Source organism: Myotis yumanensis, unplaced genomic scaffold (assembly GCF_028538775.1).
Source record: "Myotis yumanensis isolate MYYU_CA2020_CCGP unplaced genomic scaffold, mMyoYum1.0.hap1 SCAF_3, whole genome shotgun sequence".
NCBI classification, from domain to species: Eukaryota; Metazoa; Chordata; class Mammalia; order Chiroptera; family Vespertilionidae; genus Myotis; species Myotis yumanensis.
This window is the reverse complement of record NW_027223754.1, coordinates 138,362,164-138,381,359: the sequence shown is the minus strand read 5'-3', so window position 1 is coordinate 138,381,359 and position 19,196 is coordinate 138,362,164. Positions and strand designations below refer to the sequence as shown.

Below are 19,196 nucleotides of genomic sequence, written 5' to 3'. Positions count from 1 at the left end.
AAGGGAAAATAGTTGTTATATTGAGAACAAGTATATTTTTTTTAAATGCATGTTTATATGTAATTGCCATTTTGTAAATGGTTGAATATCATTAATTTCATATGGTTCAACCTAATAGCAAAGGGAAGGGAAATTGGAGAAAAATTATTTCTAAAACTAAAAGATATGTTCATTACTTGTTAATGCTTTGAAGGACTGAACAAAAATGAAGGCACCATCAGTCTCAGAATCAGCCAGAGGCTGTAGCATATTGGTTAAGATGTGAATTTCAAAGTCAGACTTACTTTAATTGAATCCTGCTTATACAACTTACTGTGTAATCTTGGTCAAGTCACTTAACTTCTTCTGTCTCAGTTTCTTCACCTGTAAAAGTGGAAAATAAGGAGATCGGTCTTTGGGATCAAGCAGATCTAGGTTATCTTTGAGCAAATTGATTTACTTTTTCTAAGCATATTTTTGTTATCAGTAAAATGGACAGAAGATTATACCTAATTCATATGGGTATTGTGAAAAATAAAATTATTTATGTAAAATCCTCAACAGAGAAGTCATTAAGGGCTTGAAAAGTTGTAGCTATTACTATTAATAAATATTAACTACATTGACTGGAATATTAAAAATATATCTTCTTACAGTTTCCTAAAATTAACCAATTCAAAAAAGAGATTCAAATGTTTACTTTACAAACTTGTCCTTGAATATTCTGTAATAGTCATCGCCTAGTTAATTTTTTAAGAAGTGAATTAGAATTATTTTTAAATCCACACAGGAACTCAGTTTTTATAATTTAAATGTTTACTTTAAGTATTCATTTCCAAATGAATATTATATAAAAACATTAAAATATTACTTCATGTAGCATAAAATCATAGTTATAAAGTTCTATGTATCAAAAATATTTAAAAAGTGAAACAAAAATACTGTTTGGTGTTTTGGTAAACCAAGGCATATTTTGTTGATCTCTACAGTGAAGGAAAGGCAACAAAGGGTTGACAGAAGCCTAGTAAAGAGGATGCCATATACCTGAAGAGACAGCGCATGCTCCATTCCCCCTTCTTAATTCTCTCTATAGCTCTGACAGCACTGTTGTGTTTCATGGGCTTCAACTCCAAGGAGATATTTTTTTCACCTAGAATGTTCTTATAAGTGATATAATTTAAAAGGCAAGGAAGAAAGACCTGGAACATCTACTGAAATAGTCCCAGGAAATTTGGGAGACAAGCAGATAGAATATGAACAATAAAAGATCAGCTCAGATTGAGTCTTCAAATAATTATGAGAGGTGTTTGTTAAAAAAGACACTCCTAGGGATTCATATATTCAAAGAGAAAAAGAATGAATTCAAAGGTAATGTCATGGCGATGCATATGATTGATGAAAAGGACAGCATTAATGGTTATAGGAAAAGTGCTTTTATATAACTTAAAAAGGTAGAATAAATACACAACCTCAAAATACGTCATTGACCAGGAATGTATTCTCCCTTGAGGCACAAGAGCTTTAAAGCCACATAAAATATTTCATTGTCTTGTGATTCATAATGCTGGCACATCTTACATCATATTCAATTAAAGAACAGTGCTTGTTTCTCTACATCGGCTTCCCACAGAGAAATGAGGGACACAAAGGCAAGTAGCATTGTCAGAAGTAAAATCTTGGTTGGAATCCCCATACCTCACTTTAAAGTGTCTGCTTCCAGTATTACTATGTGCTCATATATTTTTCAATACTTATCAGCCGGCAACAGTTTAGTTTGGGTTTAAACAAAGCAGATGGTGCCTGGAGGTCCTTTTTACATGCATTTGCTTTGACTCTGAAAGGAATGAGTCAGTATGGCAGAGTAGTTCAAGTTTAGTATTCGGTTTCACAAAGATCCAGTTCAAACACTTTATTTCAAGTTTCTAAGTCTCACTTTCCTCAATTGTAGAATAAAGAGTTATAATAATGCTCACTGCATTTGGTTGTAAAGAGCCTTAGTCACGTATAAACCAACCAACACAGTCTGGCACATGGTAAAAGCTAAGTTACTATAATTATTTTTTAGCTTTTTATTAGATAATGTTTGAAGAATTATAGGACTTATATGATGGCATTTACTTATTATGATGGGAATTCAAGTCAAGTCCTTCTTGCTTCATGAAGTATCCTTAAGCTATAACAATCTCTTCTGCTTTGACACTAATTGTACACTTGGAGAGATCTTTATTATAATTTGCTCTGGTATGGTAGAGATTATTGCCTCAACGTGTGAGATGAAATGATCATAAATGAGACTTCTGGAAAGAGGGACTAATTATATTTTTTCCTACTTCTCCCATTAAATATAATGTAAAATGTGCCCATAACCCATAAAACAAACATAAATAGACTCTGAAATATGGAGAGAAAAAGACAGACCACCTGGGGACATTATGATGGTGAATTCCCTGGGTTTTCTTCTTGCCTTATATATCCTGGAATGGGTGTTGGAAAAGCTGTTAACCTAGAAATACTAATAGGTACATACAAAAACAAGCACGCAAACAAATAAACAACCCCAGGTTTATCTAACCGAAGGGCCAAGAAAGGGCAGCCTAGCAAGATAGAAAACTTTGAGACAATAACCACTCTACTCCAGCCAAACACCACAGTAAAAAACTCTCCTCACCCCCACCCACATCAGGTAAGGCCAAATGGGGAGCCTGGACTTCCATCTTCTCCAGGCTGCAGTGAAGATACCAATGTTCCAACAATGGGGTGTTGGAGAAGACCAAGGTGGGAAACTGGAACTTTTACCCCCGTTAGGCAGTGATGAGCTCTCACTCCATACTGCCCAATGACAGTATAAATCATCTGGGGACACCCCTTCCTGGCACTCATGCACATTCCTTCCTTCTTCCCATTGTGGTGGTGCCAGGGGAGGCCTTGTGGGAAGATAGGACTTTCACCATTGCCCAGTGGTAATGGTTACAAGGCCATTCTGCCCACCCCTCCTTGCTGTGACAGAAGTCACAAGGAGAGCAGTACCGAGGCACTCCTACCTCTCCCAGCCAAGGAGATAGCAATGGAGGCCTAGCAGGAAGCTAGAACTCACACCCACACCCAGCAGTAATAAGAGCCCCCACCCGAGCTGCCAATAAAGGCTGAATCTTGATCCTCTACTTCACCCGGAAATAATAAGGCAGCGTTCCCATTCATCTCTTCCCCTACTGAAGTGGTGTCAGAGGAAGCGAGCTAAACAGAAGATTTAAATAAGATTCAGTGTCATAACATAATACCCATAATGTCCCCATTTCAACGGAAATTCAGTCACCGTACCAAGAACCAGGAAAATCTCAAACTGAATGAAAACAAAATAGGTACCAACTACTAGAAAAACTAGCACCAATTACACATAAGTTTTTATCTCCTCCTGAAAATACTTCCTCATTCATTCTATGAAGCTATTATTACTCTGATGCCCAAACTAGACAAAGACAGTTAAAAAAACAATTAAAAAACCCCACAAGCCAATATCCTTCATAAATGTAGATGCAAAGATCCTTAACAAATATTACTAAATAAAATTCAGACATCCATATGCATCCATATTTACATATATAATACACATACATAAAAATTATACATACTTGGTGTAATATTTAAAAATTAATCAATGTAATTCCCCATTAATATACTAACAATAAAGTCGCATGATTATACCAAGTAATGCACAAAAAACATTTGACAAAATTCAACACATGATAAAAATGTTTAGCTTGACCAGTGTGGCTGAGTGGTTGAGCAGCAACCCATGAACCAAAGGGCACAGGTTCCATTCCCGGTCAGGGCACATTCCCAGTTTGCGGCTTAATCCCTAGTATGAGACATGCAGGAGGTAACCGTTTGTTTCTCTCTCATCGATGTTTCTATCTCTCTATCCCTCTTCCTCCCCCTCTCTCTAAAATAAATAAAAAACATTTAAAAAATGTTTACAAAAATAGGAATAGAGAACCTCCCCAATTTGATCAAGAGCTTCCATAAAAAACCTACAGGTAACATTATACTCAATGGTGGATGATTGTGTTTTTCATTTAAGATCAAGAACAAGAAAAGAATGTCTCGCCCTAACTGGTTTGGCTCAATGGATAGAGCGTCGGCCTGCGAACTGAAAGGTCCCAGGTTCAATTCCGGTCAGGGTCATGTACCTTGGTTGTGGGCACATCCCCAGTAGGAGGTGTGCAGGAAGCAGCTGATGGATGTTTCTCTCTCATCGATGTTTCTAACTCTCTATCCCCGTCCCTTCCTCTCTGCAAAAAATCAATAAAATATATTTTAAAAAGAAAAAAAGAATGTCTCCTCTTACCACCCTTATTCACCATAGTGCTAAAGTTCTAGCCAGTGCAATAAAGGGCAGAGAAAGGTATATAAATCAAGAGGGAAGAAATAAAAACTGTCCTTATTTACAGTCTGCATAGAAAATCCCAAGAGATCTACAAAAAACCTCCTACAACTAATAAGAGAGTTCATTAAGGCCACAGGATACAAAATGAGCATATTAAAACCAATTATGTTTCTATATACTAACAATTACTAGTAATATGTTGACACCAACATTAAAAACACAATACCATTTACAATCACTCCAAACATTAAAATACTTAGGTATAAATATCAAAAAAACAGGATGCCTGTACTGAAAATCACAAAACACTAGTAAAAGAAATAAAAGGAGGTCTAAATAAATGGAGAGATATACGATGTTCATTGATTGGAAGATTCAACATAGTAAAGATGTCCATTTTTCCTGATTTGATATCTAAATTTAATGCAATTTCTATCAAAATCCCAGCATGATTTTTGTAGCTATAAACAAGATCATTCTAAAATTTATATGAAAAATCAAAGAAAGGAGAAGAGTTAAAACAATTTTGAAAAAGAAGAATGAAGTGGGAGGAATCAATCTACCCAATTTCATGATTTTTATATACTTCACTAGAGGCCCAGTGCATGAAATTCGTGCACTGGGGGAGGGGGAGGATCCCTCAGCCAGGCCTTCGCCCTCTCGAAGTCGGGGACTCCTTGGGGGATGTCCGCCTGCTGGCTTAGGCCCAATCCCCAGCAGTCAGACATCTCTTCTGCAGTCCCGGACCCCTCGCTCCTTACTGTGGGAGAGGCTCCTGCCACCGCTGTTGCACTCGCCAGCTGTGAGCCCTGCTTCTGGCTGAGCGGCACTCCCCCTGTGGGAGTGCACTGACCACCAGGCGGCAGCTCCTGTGTTGAGCATCTTCCCCCTGGTGGTCAGTGTGCATCATAGTGACTGGTCATTCTGGTCGTTCTACCATAATGGTAGCTTAGGCTTTTATTATATAGATTAATCAAAACAGTGTGTTATCAGTGGAGAGATAGACACATTAAACAGTGGAATATAATAGAGCCAGAAAATAGATCCATATAAATATGCCTACCTGATTTTTTGACAAAGTTACAAATGCAATTCAGTGAAATAAAAATTGCCTTTAAAAAAAAAAAGTGCTACTAAAAAGAAAAAAAAAGGTATTAGAGCAATTGGAGCAAATGCATTAAAACAACAGAATTTCACCCGGTAGACATGGCTCAGTGGTTGAGCGTTGATCTATGAACCAGGAGGTCATGGTTCAATCCAGTTAGGGCACATGTCAGTCCCCAGGGTGAGGCATGCAAGAGGTGCCAACCAATGATTCTCTCCCATCATTGATGTTTCTATCTCTCTCTCTCTCCCTCTCCCTTCTTCTCTGAAATCAATAAAATATATTTTTTAAAAAAACCCAACAGAATTTCAACCTAAACCTCAGATCTTATCCAAAAATTATCTCAAAATAGATCAACTACATAAATGTAAATTTAAAAATTATAAAATTTCAGAAAAACTCACAGTAAAAAAATCTTTGAAATCTAGAGATAGACAGAGTTCTTAGACTTGACCCAAAAACAAGATCTATAAAAAAAAATGATTAAAATAAAAAACTTATGCTTTGTGAAAGATCCTGTTAAGAGGATGAAAAGACAGACTAGTGTTTAAATACATAAAGAACTCTCAACAGTACAAAACAAAAAAAGCCAATTAGAAAATGAACAAAAGACATAAAGAGACAGTTCACCAAAAAGAACATACAGATAGCAAATAAGCACATGAAAAGATGTTTAACATTATTAGCATTTGGAAAATACAAATTAAAACCACAATGACGTATCATTACACACCTATCAGAATGGCTAAAATTTAAAAAAAGTAGTGAAAACACTACATTGCTGGTGGAAATGTAAATTAGTATACCTGTTCTGGAGATTATTTAGCAGTTCCTTAAAAAATTAAACATGGCCCAGCTGGTTTGGTTCAGTGCATGGGGCCTGCAGACTGAAGGGTCCCAGGTTTTATTCCGGCCAAGAGCACATGTCTGGGTTTCGGGCTCAATCCCCAGTAGGGGGCATGCAGGAGGCAGCCGATCAATGATTCTGTCTCATCATTGATGTTTCTATCTCTCTCTCCCTCTCCCTTTCTCTCTGACAACAATAAAAATATATTAAAAAAACAAACAAACTAACTAAACATGCAATACATAATGACTCGGCAATCTCAGTCAGCATTTATCCTGGAAAAATAAAAACTTATGTTTACATGAAAGCCTATACACCAATGCTATAGTAGCTTTCCGCATAAGAGCCAAAACCTAAAAACAACCCAGATAATCTTCCTGGATGAATGGTTAAATATCTGCAGTACATCATATCATGGAGTGCTCTTCAGTAAAATGGAATGAATGTTTGATACATGGAACAATCTGGATAAATCTATAGAGAATAATGATGAATGAGAATGTAAATCCTGAAAAGGCTACATACTATATGATTCCGTTTATATCATATTCTTGAAATGACAAAATTAAAGAACTGGAGAACAAATTAGTGGTTCCTAGGGTGGGGATACTAAGCAGGGAGTGGGGGCAGGAGGGAGGCAGGTGTAGCTTTGAAAGTACAACACGGGGATTCCTGGGGTGGTGGAATTGCTCTGGATTGTCTTAATGCCAATACCTGGTTGTGATATGGTGCCATAATTTTGCAAATGTTACCATTGGGGGGAACGGGGTAAATGGTACATGGGATTTCTCTGTGTTATTTTTTTACAACTGCATGTGAATATATACTTTTTTCAAAAGAAAGTTTAATTATATATATCAGAAGTTCTGGATTCTGATCCTATATCCAGATGAACTTTAAAAAGACAGTAATTACTCAGCCTCCATTTACTCATTTGTAAAAGAGTAAATAAAGTGTGTACTGTATCCTGGAATTGGGCAAGTAAAGAGAAAATGTTTAAGAATTTGCACATAGCTACATACTTGGAATCAGACTTCTGGAACAGAAGGGACCATGCTAATTTTCTATTTCATTGCTCTCCAGATTATTATTTTCTGGGCCATGGAAACCATGGATTGGACATTGTAGAGAGTGATGGGAAGTAGAGTAGAAAGTGTGTTCATATATCCTTCTCCTTCTAACATTCCACCCCCATTCAGTCAGCTTTGCTTTCATTTGTTTTCTGTACTAGAATTCTCAGGGATTTTGCAGAAAAAAAAAGTGTTTTTTTTTTCTTCCCTATTTCGCTGACTAGGAAATTGGCAACCAGAAAGGTTTAGTGACTTACTCAAAATGCGAAGATCGTTGGCGGTGGAACTATAAACAGAACAAGCTCTACTGACTCTAAGTCCATTGTTTTTTCACTAAATCATGGTGCCTTGTTATTTTGATTGAATTCTCAGCATTTTTGTCAACAATGCAAGTAGCTTCTTAAACAGCTAGTAATTTGCTAAAGTAATAACATTTATTGTTGTCTAGAGCCATAACTTTATATACCATTTTCCTTAAACAGATGGGTCGAAATTGTAGACCTGTTGATAGTGGTGGCATTGGATATTGTTTATAGGTGGAAAGCATTCAAGGAGTGTCTTACACATCATTCAGAGTACATATTTGGTAAAAGCTTGTTAGTGCCACCTAGTGGTTCAAGTGATAAAGCACGAATTCAGAAGACATTTTAGATTCCCCCTTTTGTTAAGGCTATTTCAATTACTATACTAATAAAAAACTTTCTTCTCTGATAGAGCAAATTAATTACATGAGTTATTTTCAAGCCCAAATTACTCAATAGTTGTAATTAATTTTAAATCAAAATAGTGAATCTTTACTTAATCCAGATCCTTAGGATTTGCGTAAAAAAAAACCTAATAGACAGGTTACTCTAGGGATGTAAAAGTCTTAACTCATTCTTAAAAAATAAAACCTGCAATCCATATTTTTTATTAAATCAAGTGTTACTCTGAGTGAAAAAAGTATCTCATGATCATGTTAAAAACTCATGTCACAGGGCTGCAATTAGAATTAAGTGTTCAACTAAACCACTAAAAGGGTTTTTAACTCTGAAGTTTTCTAATGAACATACATTTCTTTCAATGAAAACCTATACTTAATGGATATAATCCTTCTAACATCAAAGCAATTATTTGAGCAGACCAAACCCATCTCAACAACTATTGAATCCTTACAACAATTTATTACTTCAATATTCTTATCATATAACAATTTTCTTTCTTTTATGAGAGGTCATAAAAGGAGTGAATCATAAAATTATTTATTTGCTCAAGGTGTTATTAACTTTAGAAACTGCTGGTCTTCTGGGATGGCCCACATTATCAAGGCTATTTTCAGAACAATTATGACAATGGTGACTAAATACTTAAGTACACAAAAAATATCTGGTAGACAAGGATAAGGGAAGTTGTTAACAAGTCTGTGGAGGGAACAAATCCAAGAACATAGGCTACAAAAGCAGCTATTGAGAGGAATGGAACCAGGGACAGGAAGAGAAGAGAAAAAGATAATAGGAACAAAGGTGAGGTACCATCTGGCAAAAAAAAAAAAAAGTTTGAGACAATGCTTGAGAGGGCTGAAAAAGTTTAACAGGAGAAATTTGGAAAACAAATTTAAGTGCCCATTTAAAAGTTTCAACCTGTGCAAATTATACTTTCCATTGTACAAGATTTATTATTTGAATACCTTATTTATTAATTGAATACCTTATTAATTATTTATTAATTTTTAAATTTTATTAATTAATTAATTTATTTATTTTTATTAATAAAATTTATTAATTTTTAATTTTTAATAAAAATTTATTAATTTATTAATTTATTAATTAATTTATTTATTTATTTTATTAATTGAATACCTTATTAATTATTTATTTTACTCCTCACTTGAAGATATTTTTCCATTGATTTTTAGAGAGAGTGGAAGAGAGGGAAAGACAGAGAGAAATATTGATGTGGGAGAAACACATAGATTGGTTGCCTTCTGCACAAGCTCCGACCAGGGTTGGTAAGGAACCTGCAACCGAGGTATGTGCCCTTGACTGGAATCAAACCTGGGACCCTTTGGTGTGCAGGCCGACGCTTTATCCACTGAGCTAAACCAGCTAGGGCAATAACTGAAGATTTTTAAAGCATTGACAAGATATATTTTCACACTACCAATTAAAAAAATTGTTAAGAAAATGTGAAGCAAATGTAGCCCACTTCCAAATGCTAGGGTCAGAGATGAAGTTTATGAGTAGCACTCATTAGTATGTCAGGCAATATTAAGTTCTTTATGTAAGTTACCAACTGACTAATTGAAGTTATTTCCTGCTTTTAAAAAAATCTGAACATTCTTGGGATACCCTCAGGTTTTTCCAGTTAAACGCTTTAGACTGAATGTTGATGTTGAAGACAGGTGGGAGCAAACTACGTTTTGAAGGAAAAGTACATGAAGCCTTTCGTGGTTGACTTCTTGAAGTTACATGAAGTGGAATGGATGTGGAGTCAGATTGTTTAGATCCTGGCTTCATTGCTTATGTATGCCCTGAGCTCATGACTTCAGTTTTTCCCTCTGTAAACTGGGAATTATTCTGCCTCTTATGGTCATTGTGAGGATTCAATCATGTAAATATATTGTGGCACTCGGTAGGTGATCAAGAAATGTTCATTTCTTTTTTCTTGGAGACTAAACATACCAGACAATATTAGTAAAGCAATCAGCAAAGCATTCAGCGTTCTTTCCCAGGGTCTTTTGGCTTCACTGGCAGCACAGATCTGTACCGGCAAAGAAATCATGAGCTATTTTTAATAAGTTTCACATAAAATTCTTATGCCCTAAGAATGTATTATTACACATAATTATAACAAGTAGATTTTGGATCTAGGGAGCTATATTTTTAAATCTAATAATTACAGAAACTCGCTTGTTCTATATTAACTTGAGGTCGCTAATTTCTTAGTGTAGAGCCAACATGGAATTTTTTAAAGAATAAGGGAATAATAAGTATGTAGGCTACAAAAAGAACACCTCTATTTTTAGAACCAGTATCCACCAAATGGGAAATGTTGGTGGTGTCTAATGAGATTTTTGTACCAAGATTTGAGAAAATACTCTTGCTTCTATTAACATTTACAAAGATGTATAAATGAATACAGATGATGATTTTTAAGGATTTTATTTGAATCATTCCCCCTTCCAATGTTATTACTGTCTAAAACCCAGAGCATAAATATGCTACAGCTGATTAAAGGCCACCATCGAGATGTGATGTTTATACTAGGGACTCTCAACAACTGTTTAACACTCACCTACGCTCATATTAATAAGTTGTGTTTATAGATGTATCCATTACTTTTAAAAAGAATTTTATAAGTTTAATGTAAAATTTTTAAAAATACAAATAGAAGGTCACTTTCTTTAATTTACAAAAACACATGAGTAGAAACAAAAGCAAATTAAGCATTCCCACATTTGTTTACACCACTATAGTTTTTCATATCAACTTCACCATTCACACACTAGGAAGCAGGTGGCAATTTAGGGCTGGGAAAGGAAGAAAACAAAGACAACTTTTCTACCATGTGGATTCTATACTGTGTAGAGCTGTGCTCACAGAGACGGTGTCTCTGGCTTCTCCACTGTGCGGGAGTTCAGTTGTATATAACATGGAAGCTGTTCAAAAGCTGAGGGAGACCAGAAATGATGGGTTTTACCCTGGTGCATTGTCATACCTTTCAAACAATGGTAGGGCTACCAGCTTGTCATTTTTAGGCACTGAAAACAAGGCTTTCTCTTGAAGTTGAACCAAAAACAACTTCTTATGTTCCCTCGGTTTTGAAATATGTGCAGGACTCTATGGATACTGAGGAGGTTCAAAATTTGGTCTCCACCAGTTACCAATACAGTCCTCAATGACCCAGTCTTACAGGACTCCATCCTGATGACTATCTCTGTCATTAACATAGTCCTACAACTTCATCTTCTCCTGGGTTCAGTTCACCACCAGGTAGTTGGAAGAAAGTTGTTCCCAGCTGGAGCAGTAACATATGGGGTAGCCGGTGCCCATGTACAATCAGAACCCCTTCTACAGTCCTGCTCATCCAATTTTATCAAATTCCTCACTCATGCATTGAAATCTGTCTGCCACATAGAAGCTCTTCCTTCCTCCTCCCTTCCTCCCTTCCTTTCTCCTCCCTCCCTCCCTCCCTCCCTCCCTCCCTCCCTCCCTCCCTCCCTCCCTTCCTTCTATTTTATTTTTAAATATATTTATTGCTTTTTAGAGATAGGTGAAGGGAGAGAGATAGAAGAACATTGATTGGAGAGCAAAACATCAGATTGGCTGCCTCCTGCACATGCCCTACTGGGGGGATCCAGCCTGCAACCCAGGCATGTGCCCTGTTGGGGAATTGAGCCAGCAGCCCTTCTGTGCAAAGAACAACACCCAACCAACTGAGCCAGTCCAGCCAGGGCCAGAGGCTCTTTTGTACCAAAAGTATAATTGGTGAGAGGATAGAGGGTGATGGTGGGTCCCAAGGTGAGGGGCTTGGTCTGCTGGGTGTACTTGTTGACACCCCACCCCTCCGCCAGTGGGTCCGCGAGCTATAGGGCTGGGTGGCACCGCAGTCTTGCTGGTGAGCAAAGGGGGAGAGACAGGGAGGCAGACTGGCCCGTTTGGGCAGTGGTTATCTGCATCCCACTCAGCAGCCATTGACATAGACATACTCATTCTTAACTCAGTGGTTTACTGATGAACTGAGCAAAAGAAAAAATAAAAGATTGGCATATTGATAAAGGGCAAATTCAGCCCCTTTTAAAAAAATCTGGCAATATTTAAAGTAAAATTATAATGGAAATTTTAACTAAACTTTTAAAACATTGACTAATAATTATATGTAAGAAGTAGTCCTTAAGTATGCTTATTTATATAATTTTCCACTTGAAATCTTGTTTAACATTTCCCTTATGAAACCTCTAAACGTATTTTGTCTCTTTATTTTTTCCAACTAGATCATTTTAAAAATTAAAACTCCTCAATATTGTTCTTTGCTTTTCTGAATTGATATTATTCTCTTTTTTGACATCTAATATTATTTTACTTAATTATTTTTTTAAAAATATATTTTATTGATTTTTTACAGAGAGGAAGGGAGAGGGATAGAGAGTTAGAAACATCGATGAGAGAGAAACATCGACCAGCTGCCCCCTGCACACCTCCCACTGGGGATGTGCCCGCAACCAAGGTACATGCCCTTGACCGGAATCGAACCCGGGACCCTTCAGTCTGCAGGCCGACGCTCTATGCACTGAGCCAAAACCGGTCTGGCTACTTAATTATTGAACCATTTATTCATTCACTCAGTTTTAAGTGTATCTCACACTGTAGGGGTTTGGATTTGCCTGTGTGCCTTATGCATAATTCTAGCCAAGGCAGCAGGAGAAACACTTAGAAGTGCATTTCTTTGACTATTCTGAGCAGCCATTGTAACTTGCCTTTAGGGTTACAATCTCAGGGGGAGAAGGGTGCAAGTGAGTTACCAAATGTTGCTCCCCACCCCCCCCCCCCCCCCCCCCCCCCCCCAGATCCAGATGTAAAGGAAAGAGGACAGGTGAGGGGTAAACTCCACAGTTACAACCACTGGCATGAGCAAGGAGGCTCTGAGGTGTGAGGATGGAGAGGGCCTTCTCACATCTGTGATTGCAAGTTACTAGCATTCCTTCTCCTCCACTCTTGCTCTGCATGCTTCACTTGCGCCTCTGTGACATCCTCGCTTCTTGCCCAAGAATTCTCAGATCTGACAAGGAGAGACTACAAGATCAATTCCAACTCTGCAATTCTATGACGTTCACGAAATCTTTTTATTTATTAATCTTGATAAATGACAACATTCTTCTTTAAGCATAGATATTCCTGTATAATATTTTTGTTAGATTCAATGCATATCTCTTCCTTCTGTTACTGCACTAGTTTTACCTCCTAGCATATCACACATATTTTGCATGCTTAAAATAGCCTCTAAAATGGATTCAATTTGTATGAAGTGTAAAGGGAAGAAATGACTCATGTCAGGGACTTTGACAAAAATAAGACTTGCTGCTGACATGGTCTGGTAGGAGGACTGACGAAACTCATGGCCTATATAACTCCTGGGAGGTGCAGGGAGGGGGAGTGGGGGAGAAAACCAGGCTTCACAAAGCGGGGCCTATTTTAGCCAAGTCTTGACAGCTGTGTAGGAAACAAGGTAGCTCATGGGCAGAAACATGGAAAGTCTGGGGTTTCTTCTGTGAGTGCAAATATATTACTGTGCATGGAACTTAGCTGGGGCCTTAATCATTAAACCCTCAGAACAATAAGGTGCTTGGTTCTGGTCAGCATCAAATAAGTCTTAGGAACAAAGCCTGTGGCTTGTGGACCACAGAAACAGTTTTAGTCAAACTAAATATAACATCGGCCCAGAAAAGCAGAATGACCGCACTGTCCACATCCTTGAGAATCTAGGCAGAACAACGCCATAGGTGACATCAGGACCAGATGCAATGATCACCTACCCCTGTCCTGGCCCCAACCCATCAGTAGAGACGGAGACCCTAACTCCCTTAGTCACCATGATTAATGATGGCGCCCTATATAACCCATCTCCTGATAGCATCTGAAAATTGAAATCTGCTTTCAAAATCTCTCCAAATTTCATCACCCTACAAATAAGTTTTTTTCCTTTTTCCATATCCATTTCCGATTTGCATCCAAAGGCATATATTTTAGTTGTGTATGTATTTTTATTCCTTACTTTGTGTAATATTAAGTTGAAAATATTAAATAAAATATTCATGGTTCTTTCTGGAAAATTTAGTTATTCTTCTACTACATAAGATAATTCAACAGGTTTAAAACCCAGGCTTTTGGCAATGAGTTGACAATAATTACCTTTGTATAATGATGGAGTTCCCTTGTTTCCTTACACTTCTCCATTCTTGCAAACCATCCTGCTCCCACCAAACAGCTGACCCAAGGATGACTCATGTTCTTCACACAAACACACCTTTAATTTATTCACTTCCTACATCTGAAATGCCTCTTACTCCATTCAAACTCTTTCCATAAAAAATGTTTAATTTAAAAAATAAATGCCAAATTACAGGAAATCTAATACACTTCCCCACTGGGATGCCTCTCACTCCATGCAAATTCTATCCATTAAAAACAGTTTAATTTTAAAAATATCGCTTTATAGAAAACTTGGAAAATATAAGAAGAAATATTACCTGTAAAACTACTCCCTTGTACAAAATGATATATTTTTGTCCATTTGGCCTAGCCTTTTCTAAAGCTAGTTTTTAAAATTGTGGAAAAAATACAGAGCTTTTCTTTCCAGTAATGGCAGAACAGTTTGGACTAAGTCTCCCACAAATAACAATTATGGATTCTGGGCACTCTCCCTCCTGGGAGCACAGCCACGCCTTCTGCCTCTCTCCCCTTCCCCATCTCCTTCCCTCCACCAGGCCGGGTTTCTTTGCCTCTCTCATTCGCCTAAGCTCTGGGGGTCCTTCTTTTGCCTTTGTAACTTGTTTCCTGAGCTCATTTCTTCTACCAATCACTTCTTCTAACTCTGTGAGTTTCTAAATAAACTTCCTCTTATTTAACAAACAAACAAACAAATAAACAATTACGGACTCTGGACAAAATATAAGAAATAATTAGAGAATGACCAAAAGCAGGCATAAATTGGAGAGAACTCCGCCCTGGGAAAAAGGGAGCTACACTTGGTGAGATCCATGTTTAAACAGATTTACTCCTGAGGGTGTTCCCCTGGAGTGCAATGGAGGGCAGCTAGAGCTTAAGCTGGATCTTGAAGCCCGAGGTGTCAGAGGACAGAGTTTGGGGCTGCTAGAACAACTGAAAACTGAGGGAAGATTTTGGAGATAAGAGCCATAGAGATGAGAGTCCCCAAATCTGTGTATAAACTTCCTTCAAATTCTTGGATGGCCTCTTAATTGCACATGCATGGTCTCTGAAAGCCCAGGAAAGCAGCAACTAGAAAATGCTGAGGAGAAATTTTGGTTGTTGCCCACCAGGAAAGAGATAGAGTATGGGTTTTGAAACCTACCTATATTCTTAGTCCACTTGGCTGTCATAACAAACTAGTGACCCAGTGCATGGATTTGTGCACATTGAAAGGAAATAAATTAGAAGGTGGCTGGTGGGGCTGGACTGGGCAAGATGGGCTGGACACACCCTGGAGCCAACCTTCCGAGGTCCCTCCCCAGCTGGCTGCACCTGGGGCGGTGCAGTGAGCAGGGTCCCTCCAGCAGGTGGGGGTCCCTAGGACTGGTGGAATCACACGACTCCATGAGGAATCGGGCTCCCTCCTCTCTGGTTATGGGTGGATCACCGGAGAACTGCCACTGCCAAGTCACTGCAGCTTGGCAGCTCCTGCATTGAGCGTCTGCCCCCTGGTGGTCAGTGCGCATCATATCTACCGGCTGGTTGGATGGTCACTTAGCCTTTTACATATATAGATATCACAGGCTGGCTTATAAATATTTATTTCTCACAGTTCTGGAGGCTGGAAGTCCAAGATCAGGGTGCCAGCAGGGCCAGGGAGGGCCTTCTTCCAGGTCACAGACTTCTTGTTGTGTCCTTACATGGTGGAAGGATCTAGGGAGCTCTGTAGGATCTCTTTTATAAAAGCACTAATCCCGTTCATGAAAGCTCCACCCCATGACCTAATCACCTCCTAAGGCCGTTCCTAATACTATAACATTGGGTGTTAGAAATAAATCATGTGAATTTTAGGGAGACACAAACATTCAGATCACAGTACCTACCAACTCAGAGGGGCTTGGTAAACACTTCAAAGAAAGTTTTCTTGGGGAGAGAGATATAGAAACATTGATGAGAGAGGAACATTGATCAGCTGCCTTCTGCAGGACCCCTACCTACTGAGGGTCGAGCCCGCAACCCAGGCATGTGCCCAGACCGGAATCTCTGGCTTATAGGTCAACCACTGAGCCACACTGGCTGGGCAACACTTCAAGTTTTCAATCAAAACTAGAGAGGGGCCATACCTTTAGAGTAAAAACTATTTTCCAGGACTAAAGTTTTGCTTAGAGGTTAAGAATAAATTGGAAATAGATCCATCATAAAAGTATATAAAGTAAGCTTACAGAAGTTCAGAGTCATCAGCCAGTAACTTAGCTGCCCGCTAGAATGGAAATCAGAACACTTCAGAGGAAAATGAATTCATGTTCATGGACAATTATTATCTACAATGTCAAGGATAAAATATATTAAACATGTAGAGAAACAGACAATGTGACTCAAGATCAAGGGAAAAAGTAGTTACTAGTAACAGACCCTGACATGACCCATATGTTAGAATTAGCAGGCAAGAACTTTAAAGCCGTTATAATTTTTTTCAAAGACTTGAAGGAAAAGAATAGTCATAGGCCTCAAAGGTGAGAAGACAGTTATGTTGATTTTTTAAAATTTAAGCTTGCAAGACACCTTGATTTTTAAGACACTTGCCTTCCCATACCTGCAAGTTTAGGCTTTTTGTCTTCCTAGCAAGCAGAGAAAAAGTGATGTTAAGGGGATTGGCTACCTCCCCTCCCCATTCCACCCTGACTTGTATGGGACTGTTGTGAAATTGCTTGTCTCATATAAAAAAAAATCCTTCTGGCTGGGCCGATGTGGCTTGAGTGTAGACCTATGAGCCAGGAGGACACGGTTCGATTCCTGGTCAGGGCACATGCCCTGGTTGCAGGCTCCATCCCTCCTGTGGGGCGTGCAGGAGTCAGTCGATTAATGCTCTCTCATCATTGATGTTTCTCTCTCTCTTCCTCTCTGAAATCAATAAAAAAATATTTTTAAAAAACCCTTCTGTTTTGATTTCCTAGTAAAATGGACTCAATTTGTCTGCATGTGCCCGTTTCCCCATCCAGGGTATATGTGCGATGATGGGACACATGAGCTTTTATTTTTATTTTTTTAAATTGTTTTGTTGCTTAAAGTATTACAAAGAGTATTACATATGTCTCCTTTTTTTCCCGAATGAGCTTTTATTTTTAAACGATCACTGGTGTTACTCAAGGCTTGTTCTCTATATGATCACTTATCTATTAATGTAGGATACTGTACCTACGTTTTAGGTTATCACAAGGGATTTTATTTTTGAATTCTCTATTTCTCTTCAGAAGATTAACAACTGATGCTAGAATGCAGTATGTCTCAAAACATGGCCCCTGGACCAGCAGTATCAGAATCACCTGGGAACTTGAGAGAAATGCAAATTCACTGGTCCCACCCCAGATCCTAAATACTGAATTAGAAATAGGAGTGAGGCCCAACTATGTCTGAACAAGCTCTCCAGGGCAGTGGTTCTCAACCTTCTGGCCCTTTAAATACAGTTCCTCATGTTGTGACCTAACCATAAAATTATTTTCGTTGCTACTTCATAACTGTAATGTTGCTACTGTTATGAATCATAATGTATATATCTGATACGCAGGATGGTCTTAGGCGACCCCTGTGAAAGGGTCATTCGACCGCCAAAAGGGTCGCGACCCACAGGTTGAGAACCGCTGCTGTAGGGAATTCAAGTTTGAGAACCACTGTTTTAGAGGAATGATAAAGCTAAAAATCAATTAAAAATTTCCTGGGACATTGCTAGGACAAGAAAAATGGTGAATACTACACACTTGGATTATAGTACTCTGATCCCTCTTGGAACAACATCATGACACTTAGGGAAGCACATCTTTTATTCCAGATTTTGCTTTTGAAAGCAGAAATAAGAAACCAGCGTCTGAACAGAAATACTACAAAAAAAGTAGAGACATGGGAAAACAATGTATATTACATGTATAGATCATTGGTAAAATCCATGAGAAAAATCATTTCCTGAGAATTGATCTAAAATGTTCATTTTGTCCCATGAACTGATGTGTTTGATATAATGATGACTCTAATAGTCCATTTTTCCATTTCTAACTTGGTGTCAGGAGTCTTTGCAAAAGTTTTACATTTGATTAAATGCTTCCCCTTATGAAACTCAACCTAGGTTTCCTAGTACAGTTATTCTTAATTTATAATCTGATTCGTATCTCTTATAAAATGATTTTATAATTTAGCCCTGGCCAGTTGTAGCTCAGTTGGTTGGGCACCATCCTGAGCAACAAGAGGTTGTCAGTTTCATTCCTTGTCAGGGCACATACCCAGGTTGCGAGCTCAATCCCTGGTTGGGGGTTTGCAGGAGCCAGCAGATCGGTATATTGCTCTCACATGGATGCTTCTCCCTCTTCCTTCTTCTCCTTCTAAAAATCAATTAAAAATTTCTATAAAAATTTTACAATTTATAGGTAAAAGTAGTAAAGTTCTTGAAGGATCAAGTCTATCGCTACCAAGAAAGTGCAGTGCACAGTTGTGGTCAATCAATGTCTAAACCAAGTCCCTCATCTAGCTCCTTGGTGCCCCTCTCTCCCACTACTCTTCCTGCTCACTTGTCTATAACCACATCAGCCTTACTGTCTGTCAAACACTTGAGAACATGTGCACCTCTTGGCTTTTGCTTTTGTTGCTCCCTCTGGTTGGAAATTCTCTTTTCCCAGGTGTCTGCATTTTTTGTTCTCCCCTTCTTTCAGTTTTGGCTCAAATGTTACTCTCTCAATGAGGCCTTCTCTGACTAGCTCTCTCCTCAGTCCTGAAATCGCTCATCCTTCTCTATTCTTTCCATATTATCTTCTAAATTAGGGCACTTGCTTATTTTCAATCTTTCCCCTTGTTGAATGTAACCTTCACAAAGCGGGGACTTAATTTTGCCTGTTTTGCTTCAGGGTTTATCGCCACCACA

General features: G+C 38.2%; 1 pseudogene; it reads right to left on the bottom strand.

Moving 5' to 3' along the window:
* Positions 1-11,000: 11,000 nt before the first annotated feature.
* LOC139006341 (cleavage and polyadenylation specificity factor subunit 5 pseudogene) lies at positions 11,001-14,368 on the bottom strand (annotated as a pseudogene).
* Between the last annotated feature and the right edge of the window lie 4,828 nt (positions 14,369-19,196).